General features: G+C 32.2%; 1 long non-coding RNA gene across 1 annotated transcript; it reads right to left on the bottom strand.

The window, feature by feature from the left end:
* Window positions 1-8,535: 8,535 nt before the first annotated feature.
* On the bottom strand, window positions 8,536-9,789 carry LOC124532696. Its single transcript, XR_006966658.1, has 3 exons — window positions 9,605-9,789; window positions 9,053-9,162; window positions 8,536-8,688 (listed from the first exon to the last, which is right to left on the bottom strand). It is a non-coding gene; the product is annotated as an uncharacterized LOC124532696 (long non-coding RNA).
* Window positions 9,790-11,141: the final 1,352 nt, after the last annotated feature.

The raw sequence follows: 11,141 nt of genomic DNA, 5'->3' as shown, positions 1-11,141 counted from the left end.
ACAATATTTACGTAACAATACTTACGTCACCCTAATCAACGTGGATTCAATTAAAAATTTATAGTATGTCTTCGGAAATAATCTATATATATAAAAATAAGTTGCTGTTCGTTAGTCTCGCTAAAACTCCAGAACGGCTGGACCGATTTGGCTAATTTTGGTCTTGAATTATTGGTGGATGTCCAGGGAAGGTTTAGAAGGTGAGAAAGTATGATAAAAATTCTAGGAATATAATAAAAAAAAGTCTTTGATTTTCCTTAGAAATATATTTATTAGAGAATTACCATTGATTTTCTATGATTATCGATGTTAGATAATAAAACATTGATGTTTTAAAATTGATTTTGCATTATTTAAAACATCGTTAAGTTTATTTTTCGAATCTATTTCTACAAAAATAAGGCATTTTTCTATGTCACTTTATAACTCAAGAACGGGCTCAAATATCCAAACTAAATTTTCAGAGATTGTTTGGACTATTTAGTAGATGGTTTATGTGAAGTTTGCTCAAAATCGGTCGAGTGGTTCTTCATTTATCACATTGTTTGTAACAAATGAATTCAATAAATGGCGTGTCATTTTGTTAATGAAGATTTTTCAGACGAGGAATTGTGCTGTTACATTAAAAGTAAGTATTAATAAAAAAATGAGTATACTCATCCACCAGTTTCAATAGGTAATACGTTTTATTTCAATTTATTATTTAAAAGTACAGTGTTTGCATTTATTTTCATGTCATATACAGAATAAAGTTACTGCCATGAATTTTTATTCATATCGATTGATGGTTGGTCCACTAGCACAAAATTATATCTTGAGATGTGGTAAACTATATCATCAGTACATCGTTGATACGTATGCTACAATAGAAACTGAACGTTTTAATTTTTTTCGTTTCAACCAAGCAAAATTAAGATCCGAAGAATATATTCAATTGCAAGATGCGATAGCAAATGATGCTAATGCAAATGACATCGGGCGATTGACTATATTGCCATCTTCGTTTATTGGTTGCCCACGGCATATGAGCGAATATGCACAAGACGTAATTTCTTATGTACGAAAAATGGTTGATCGGATCTATTCATTACATTTACATGTAATCCGCAGTGGGATGATATTAAAAACAATTTATTTGAAGACAGAACAGTCGACAACTGACCGTCACGACATTACAGCACGTGTTTTTCGGCAAAAATTGAAAGCACTTATAAAAATAATGTATATTTGGAGAGGTGCGTTGCCATATTTACTCCATTGAATGGCAAAAAAGGGGACTGCCACATGCACATGTATTAATTTGGCTGGTACATAAAATTATTCCGGATCAAATCGATAACGTTATATCAGCTGAAATTCCCGATGAAACTCTTGATCCAGAGTTATTTCACGTTGTCGTTAAAAATATGATACATGGTCTATGCGGTGAGCTACATATGAGTTCGTTATATCTATTTCTCCATTTTAATAATTTCTTCCAGTCGCAAAAAAACACCGATGTTATCGATTTACATCGATGTTTAGAGTTTCATATACATCAAGTATCAATGTTCGGTATTGATGTCATTATCAACGCCATAATCATGCTTTTGTAACATGGGTTATCCCTACTTTGTCAAACATTTGATGTTGTCCCCGTTATGCAGAAATCAAATTGAAAGAATAGTTATATCTTCATAAGTACATGTTTAGGAGGTACAAAAATAACCTTAATTTTAACTAACTTCAGTTGTTTACCGTCTACAGATCAATTTTAAGTACATAGATTGTTTGATAAATCTTAAGTTTTGTCACATATTACATTTATTAACGCCAACATAGGAGTTTCCCTGTTTCGCGCATGGACATGGATACGTCGCGTGTTCGTGCGCCGGAAAACCTTCATTTTTGTTTATTTACGCACCACAAAACAAAAAATATAGTTTATCAGTCAGCTTTATATTGATTAACAGAGTGTATTTTTACTACTGTTTTTGTGTGTGTGTATGTCAACATCAAATTGAAAACTTTTAATTAGCCAGTATTTTAGACAAACTTTGTTTTGTAAGTATCTAATTGTTGTGATGTGGCTATTTTTGAGCAATATAGATTATTTCGTAAGTATTTCGTAAGTAGAGTCTTCAGCTTCAATGCGCAGAACTAAAGCAAAATTTGAGCAATAAAATAGTTTCGAAAAGAATACTTATTCGGTTATTCAATTTAAACCCGAAAGAATACTTATTCTTTTTCATAAAAACATAAAACATCCCGTTCAAAAAATATCCCGTAACAAAAAAATTAACATTTTGATAATAAGTCGGAATGCGGACAGTTGACCCACATTGTGGGTAAGTGTGCAGACATCCGTGGGGTAAGTAAACGCAAAAGGTTAAAAAGCGCAATCTATAACTAATCAACTTTTAACAGAGAAATTAAACAGATTATCCAAAACAATATTTTATCCACTATACATTACAAAAACCCTGCTGAAGATCTATCGTCCCATATCCCTACTGAGCCACGTCTATAAGCTGTTTATAAGAGTGATCACGAACCGTCTTGCACGAAGATTCGACGAAATCCAACCCCCGGAACAGGCCGGGTTTCGGACCGGATACGGCACCATAGACCACATCCATACAGTATGGTAGATTATACAGAAGTTCCATGAGTATAATCGGCCCCTGTGTCATGCATTCATGGTCTATGAGTAGGCCTTTGACTCGAACTTACTAACTTTGAAAATCTGGGCTGTTCTGGAGTTCCTGCAACGTTGCCAAGTTGATTAGTGACACATCCAAGTGATGAGATGTCTCTACGAAGCTGCGACCATCCGTTCGAGTACAGAATCAGGAAACAAATCCCATACCATTGCATCGAGGAGTGAGACAAGGGGACGTTATTTCCCCCAAATTGTTCACTAATGCAATGGAGCATATGTTCAAGACGTTGAACTGGAAAGGACGTGGCATCAATATCAGTGGCGAATACATCTCTCACTTGAGATTCGCAGACGACATCGTCATCGTGGCAGAAACGCTGCAGGACCTACAACAAATGCTGAACGAGCTAGCTGATTCTTCTATGCGTATCGGCCTACGGATAAACTTGGATAAAACCAAGATCATATTCAATGAACCGTCCTCGAAGTTGTTCAAAGATATGTATGTCTACCTCGGGCAGACTTTGCGATTAGTTGGAAACAACCTTGAGGACGAGGTGAATAGAAGAATTCAGTTGGGTTGGGCAGTGTTTGGGGAGTTACGTAGAATCTTTACATTGTCGATCCCACAGTGTCTTAAGACGAAAGTCTTCAACCAGTGCTTCCTACCCGCCATGACATACGAGCCGAAACGTGGACACTCACGACAAGGCTGGTCCACCAGCTTAAAGTCGTTCAGCTTGCTATGGAAAGGCTTATGCTCGGCGTTACTCTGAGGGATCGCATAAGAAATGAGGTGATCCGTCAAAAAATCAAAGTCATCGACATAACCCACCGGATGAGTAAGTTGAAGTGGCAGTGAGCTGGCCATATTTGTCGTAGAACCGATAAACGTTGGGGAGAACGAGTTCTAGAGTGGAGACCGAAGAATGTATATTTGATAAACGAACAGTTTGAGACGTATCAGTGTTTTCCAAAACACTAAAAATTTGAAAGTAAATCAACGAAAATACTAACAAACAACACATAGTGCGGCGCGCAGGCATGTCGCACTTGATTTACCATTTAGGTCCCACTGATTGGTCGAAACAAACCCCTTGCCTCCCGCACCTTATTCTATATTATATTATATATTATATACAGGCAGTACGCTCGCTTATCCACTGCGCTCGGTCACCCCCTATGACTGTATACACCATTATAAAACTTGACCACCTATATTTTATTTGTGTTGTATTCAGTGAAATTATATTGATTGGTATTGCAAATGAGTTTCAAATTAAAACTTATGGTATAGCCAGCTTATACTTAATGGTTTTGCAAATTTTATGTTGTAAGGACTTAATCATAGCACCATGGCAATTTATCACGCAACCTCCATGATCCCGTGTCATTGAAAATATAGAAAAGATTATTGACAGTGTCGTTTTTAATGTAAGTATCAATTGTTTATTGTTACAGTTCATATCACCAGTTTCGCTGCCTGCAATGGTTTCTATTCACATCACATTTGGACAATTTATGCATTTCGATTATGGCAGTACGAAGTTTGCCGGGTCAGCTAGTATGTCAATAAATATTCTATAGAAAGCATAGACAAAAGTAAAACAAGCTTTTTTAATATTGTGTAATGCAATAAAATGAAACGTTTAAAAAAGACCCAAGTTCTTAGAGGTGAAAGGAAAAATATTGATTTTGAAAAGTAAATTAGAGTTAGAAAATTTAAAAATATATGTTTTTTTAAAAGCACGAAGGATGTGACATTAAAAAAAATGTATAAATCCAAACGACATTATTAAAATTATATATGGATAATGCTAGAAATAAAACAAAAATATTCGTGTGGCCGGAGTTCAAAACGTAATATTTAAATTCGTTTATGTAAATGGTCAAAATTTAGAATTCTATACAAATTATATAAAATATTCAAAATAAATTCAAATTAACATTTTGGTCGAGTGAATGCACTAAAAAAATCGTACTTGAATGTCGAAGGAAGAGGTCATTATTAAGCATATTAGCATCTTTTTATTTTTTAAACATGGCCATTTCTTCATATAAAAGATTAGATTATCAACAAATTGACTAGCATTTAATACGCACCGGTTGTAGATGCTATCCCAAAAAATCGTGTGAAGATGAGAATTTGTCAATAAATCGAAGTCAGAGGACACTTATGTAATGGTATTTATTACTATTCAACTACGCTGGACATACTATAGTGCACAGTTGTGTGCGTACTCTATTCCTCTACTCTCATAATTTTTTTTATTAAAGTTTATTGATCTGATGACCTAATTTTAAAGCGATCGATTTATAGGATTTGATGTAATTTTTAATCAGTGATATCTTCCTAAGTAATAGACAAAATAATTACAACAATAAAATTAATCTATATTACATTCACAAGGTATTTAAATAAGGATTAATAAGATTTTATTAGATTGCATATAACCTATAGTTCTTTACTTATCTATAAAAGAAATAAATATTTTTCTGGATGTTGCGACTTGTGTCTCTTAGAAGATGGAAATTAAGAGGAACAATGTTCTACCACATTGTTTTGTTACATATTCTAAGGATTAGTCAGAGTAAGTCATGATTCTTTTCCTAATACTCTTTCATAGTTCAGCTATTTTGAACAAAACACTTACAATAAAAACATTTCTAGTTTATCTTTGTTTTATCTTTCTCTTTTCATTAATGAACTCTTCATCAAATACTTTTGATTAGTTTAGTAAAAGATAGCGGAGATACAGACCGAAAGAGAAAGCGAATCTGTTTTATACTATTTATCATGTTTAATTACGTTTAATTACTTTGAACCGCTTGATATTTCACGTAGTAGTCGACAACTAAATTGCTTACTTCAACTACTTCATTTTTTTGCGCTAGACAAGTTTTTGTATTTCGATATGATAACATAAATGCGTTGCCACGAATTGTTAAATTTGTACCTTATTTATGTACATTAGTACTACGTTTAGTAAATTATAATAAATAATTTTGTTAACCTTTCGACTATTATTTCCCACGTACATTGTTTACAAATAATTTCGACAGGAAATACATGCAAGTTTATATTTTATTAATGAACTGTGGTAAAATTGACTGCCAGAATATAACCTATAAGGGTCTTAGGCCTTTCCTATAAGGTCAACTGGAGTGAAATATTGTCAAGTGTCTTTGTAAATAATAATTCTAATGTAAATAAATGCCTTAGACTTTAGGTAACAGTTAATGTGTTGTTGGTCTGCGTTTTTTTACTATCGTATACCGTTTTCGATTATTAAAAATCAAACAGCTGATAAAGCAAAAAACGTACATAGTAGTTGAAAGACCTGCGATAATTAGAAATATTGCTATATCAATTAAAAATTAAAAGAATAAACTATTTTTTGCATTGTAACAAAATACTAATTTAAACTAAAATAAACATACATATATGTTTATAATATTATTTATGATAATGAATTCCTTTGCCTCGTTGATCTTGTACATAGTCTTATCTACTTATCCCCAGGTTACCCCTGTGATCAAACATCAGGTCGGTCCTATAAAAATGTTTGGATTTATTTCATATCTTGTTTTTATTTATAGTCCCGTTCCTTGCAAATGAAGTAAAGTCCATCTAAACCCGGTCGTGTCGAATTTGTCAACCCTAATGAGACCGAGGGTGTAGTTTCTGTCCCTTTGGCAATTGTGTTGATACATAATCAAGAATTTAATAATTTACTTGGTGGTAGGGCTTTTTGCAAGCCCGTCTGGGTAGGTACCACACACTCATCAGTTATTCAACCGCCAAATAACAGTACTCAGTATTGTTGTGTTCCGGTTTGTAGGGTGAGTGAGCCAGTGTAACTCCAGGCACTAGGGACATAACATCTTAGTTCTCAAGGTTGGTGGCATATTGACGATTTAAGCAATAGTTAATACTTCTTACAGCGTCATTGTCTATGGGTGATGGTGACCACTTACCATCAGGTGGCCCATATGCTCGTCCGCCAAGCTATAACATAAAAAAAAAATCATTAATTACATATATTTAGACCAAGAAATCGTATTTTTATTTATTAGAAATTGTATTATTTAATCTTTAACGCAATTCTAATTACAAACAATGAATACTTAATAAGATTTCACTTTCGATTTAATGACTGACTTGGACGAGTGGAAACATTATGATAGCGAAAATATCGCTACATTTTGTTACATAGTCTGCGTTAAAATACATTTAACTTCGTAATAATGCTACACTATATTATTATACATTTTTTTTATCATTAAACAGGATTTATTTGTGTAATTTTGTTAATAATATTACTACATATTACATAGCTACAGAGAATTAACAACATTAAATGCTTAAATATTTACAAATATGAACTAAAACTAGTGACCGCTTGGAGTGGTGGCAAGAATGCTAGCAGCATTTCCCATACATATACTATATTCCAATAACAGAAGGGACAGACAATAAATGTAAAGAAATCAGTGGAACGGTAATCATATAAACAGGTTAGAATCTTTTTAAACATTTTGAATCGCAATATCCCAGAAATTCTTGTTCTTTATTTGTAATCATACTTTAAATTGTATCTGTATACGTTTATATAATCAAAGTTACTACAATAATATTGCATCATAAGTAACGACCAATCAGAATCGAGGATACTCCTTGACTGGAGACGAGGCGCCATCTTAACGTTTTGGCGGGAAGTACGTAGGGGTTATTTAGTCTGTGACGGGAATTCGGTTAATACGTAAGAAACAATATGGCCGAAATTCAATCGAGGTGTATTATTAAAAAAGTCAATATTAAATAAAAATATTTATGAATGAAGTTACACCGGTCTTTCGAATTTGTGATTCGATTGTTACAGTTGGTTTGATGTTTTATGTTAGTAACGTTAAAATAATAATTATGAAGTTATAGAAAACAGTGTAACTTTAAATAGTACGAAACATTTATGCTTTATGTTCGCATTCTACACATAATCATTATGATGATGTCAAGACGGATAGTAGTGGAGGTTTTTCCCCGACATATAAACATATACATACAATGTTATATATGATAATTTAAACTCTACAGAAATTATTATTATTTTGAAAATGATACGAATTGTATGTTGATTGTAAACTTTACTAGATTGTATGGTGCCATGCCATAAAATCTTTATTTATTTTTAGATTACATATATTTTTTAAACTAAACAAACTACAATGATTTTAATATTTATATTCTTACATAACCAACAAAGTTGAGATTTTAAGAAATAGAAAATAATTTATTCGCAATGTAATTTTTTTTTTTAATTATTCAGAAGTACATAAGTATTTTAGCCGTTATCCTTTTCACATTAAAAATTATTTATGTAATTTAAACTGCAGCACTATCATTATGAATGTCATCACGCCGCCAACTATCTGTAAGGAAAATTAATTAAAATATATATATATATATATATAACACATGAAACTTCGTATTTTTTATGGTATAGGTTAGCGGACGTGCATATGGGCCACCGAATGGTAAGTGGCCACCATTACCCATAGACAATGACGCTGTAAGAAATATTAACTATTCCTTAAATCGTCAATGCGCCACTAACCTTGGGAACTGAGATATTATGTCCCTTGTGCCTATACTTACACTGGATCTTCTACCCTTCAAACCGGAACACAACAATACTGAGAACTAATCATTCAAACTACATAGTAGGTTTTATATGACTTCAAATTTTAACTTGCAAACAGTATAATATTATATTGTTGGTTATGACCTTTAGGCACAAGCATTCTTTGTTTAATTCAGTTATTAAACTACAGGATGAACTACAGGATGACTGTGAAAGGAGTTGGTATCGAGGCAGTTATGAACTTACGGTGGCAAAAAGTTTTCTGTTGAATGTACAAACTCCAACTAACGTCAGCGACGGTTGATTTAAGAGAAACTGTTGGAAGAAACTACCAAGTTCTCTCTGTGGGTTGGAGATGGACAGCTTGCATAACAGTATACTAAGAAAACTTTTCGTTTTTCCCATCTGAGAATTTAAGAATTAAGGTATAGTTGAGCTATTCTGTAAGAGGAAACTCGAATCTCACCGCCGAACACATTAGTGAAATGTTATACGTGATATTGATTTTAATAATTATAAAATGTATAGGACACATAACTGTAATAAGTCGATTATCAATGTTTTAACAAGTGAGATACGAAGTGAATTCTTACAGTATCGCAATGCATTTTTGAAGTGTTACGAAAATGACGCATTATTGTCTTATTAGCAAATGACAAGAAACATTGATTGATATTTATCTTACTTACATGATTTTGTAGATAATTATTATAATAAATTGCATATACATCATATGATAGAGTAATGTGATCAGAAAATATGGTATTACCTCGTTCCATAAGCGATGGCTAGGTTCAACAATAATCACCATTTTCATACAATGATTTGTCAACCACAGAACTTGACATAAAATTACCTTGTTCGACGCTGTCGATGTACCTGGTATAGAAGAAATTTAATAAAAGTAAAAGTTAAGTAGTAGCCTGTAAATTACCCACTGCTGGGCTAAGGCCTCCTTTCCTATCAAGTTATGTTCCAAAACCGAGAATGTTTTGGAACATATTCCACCACGCTGTTCCGATGCGTGTTGGTGGAATGCACATGTGGCAGAATTTCGATGAAATTAGACACATGCAGGTTTCCTCACGGTGTTTTCCTTCATCGCCGAGCACGAGATGAATTATAAACACAAATTAAGCACATATATATAGTGGTGCTTGTCTGAGTTTGAACCCGAAATCATCTGTTAAGAAGCAGCGTTCTAAACACTGGGCCATCTCAGCTCAACTGTTGTTGTTGTTGTACTTTGAACAAATTTAATAAAATATTAAAAAATATTTTTTATTGTGGCCTTAATTGAGTAACGAAATAAACTATTTACTTGCAAACAACGATGACAAAGTGAACACTGTGTTGATGATGGTGAAAACATACGAGCCCAATTGCAAAAACAATCGAATACCATCCAAATCCATCAATTGAATCACTATGTTGCTTATAAAGAGATTGCACAGGGCCAAATTTTGAAGACTTTTCTCTTCAAAATGTGAAAATATTGCCGGATTTCCTATAAACAGACATCAAAGAATTTCAGTTTATATAGGAGTAAACTCCTTACATATTGTTTTTGATAATAAGATAAAACTTTACCGTCCATTAACAATGAATCAATATCCTGAATTGTATCAATATTAGGAATTCTCGTGTCAAGATTTGTTCTTCGTAATATTTTCTTAGATTTATTATTAACATCTATTAAAACATTAAAATAGTATATTAAATATAGAAAAACCAAAACAAACGTACCTTTGATTTTAATTAAAACATTTAATATAAAACATACCATTTATCTCGATGTCGTATAATTGCCTTATACGATAATTTAATGCCTTAACAGATGACTTGATGTTCATAATAATAAATATTTGCTGAAGTTCCAAAAATATTAGCGGATAACTTTCGACGAGAAGTATTATCAATATAATGTAAGCTGATACCGAAAAAAATCAATGCATTATAAATTACGTTGTAACCTTCTATCGACCATCAAAGTAGTATTACAAAAAATATCCATACAAAACAAAAATCTACAAAATGCCTATTAGTCTGGATATGTTTGAAATGTGATCTGTCCATATAATGTATCGGATATTTTTATTTTTATTATTATTTTATTTTGTTTTGTATATCGAAATAGCATAACAACAATACAAGAACAAGTGTATTCAATAAAAGCAACTCAACTCAATCAGCAAAACTCAAGCCACTCTTGTCACAGAAATTTTGAAAGCGTGATCTAGGTTTTCCTTGAAGTTTTTTTTTTATTTTATTATATTTTAGGGAAACAAAGAATAAGATAAACTTATAAGATATGAATATATAAAATTACATATATCAGCTATGTTTCCACTGGTAATGTTGAAATAATTTGCTTTAATTAATTAAACGCAACGTATATGTTACTGTTGTTTATTATTAATTAACGAAAAAGAAATATCGATTTTGTTATAAAAATATAGTCAAATGGGATTTTAAAAAAATATGAATCTAAAATTGTGTACTTATATTATAAGAATATTTGTCATTCTATAACTATATTTTTCTTTTACCACCCTCTTTTATTTCATAAACTAGAAATTTCATAAAAAAATGTGAAATTAGGTTCAATTTTGAACAGTCAAAATCCTGCCTACCCGATTTACTGTGTATTAAAAATATTTTGCCACAAGCAAACGTCCACAAAGAAACCATGGCGATAAATTAGTGACATATAGAGGAAAAAACTTCACCGTCTTTCTTTTCAGTCAATACGTCAACCAACATCAAGAAAATGGGTAAAAAGACACATACAATAATAGACGACGAAGCTGTCCATGTCTTTGGTTCCAATGAATTATCATAAGCTAGTTGTAGATTCA

Source organism: Vanessa cardui, chromosome 10 (assembly GCF_905220365.1).
Source record: "Vanessa cardui chromosome 10, ilVanCard2.1, whole genome shotgun sequence".
NCBI classification, from domain to species: Eukaryota; Metazoa; Arthropoda; class Insecta; order Lepidoptera; family Nymphalidae; genus Vanessa; species Vanessa cardui.
The sequence above is the reverse complement of the archived record's forward strand: the minus strand, read 5'-3'. Positions and strand labels throughout refer to the sequence as shown.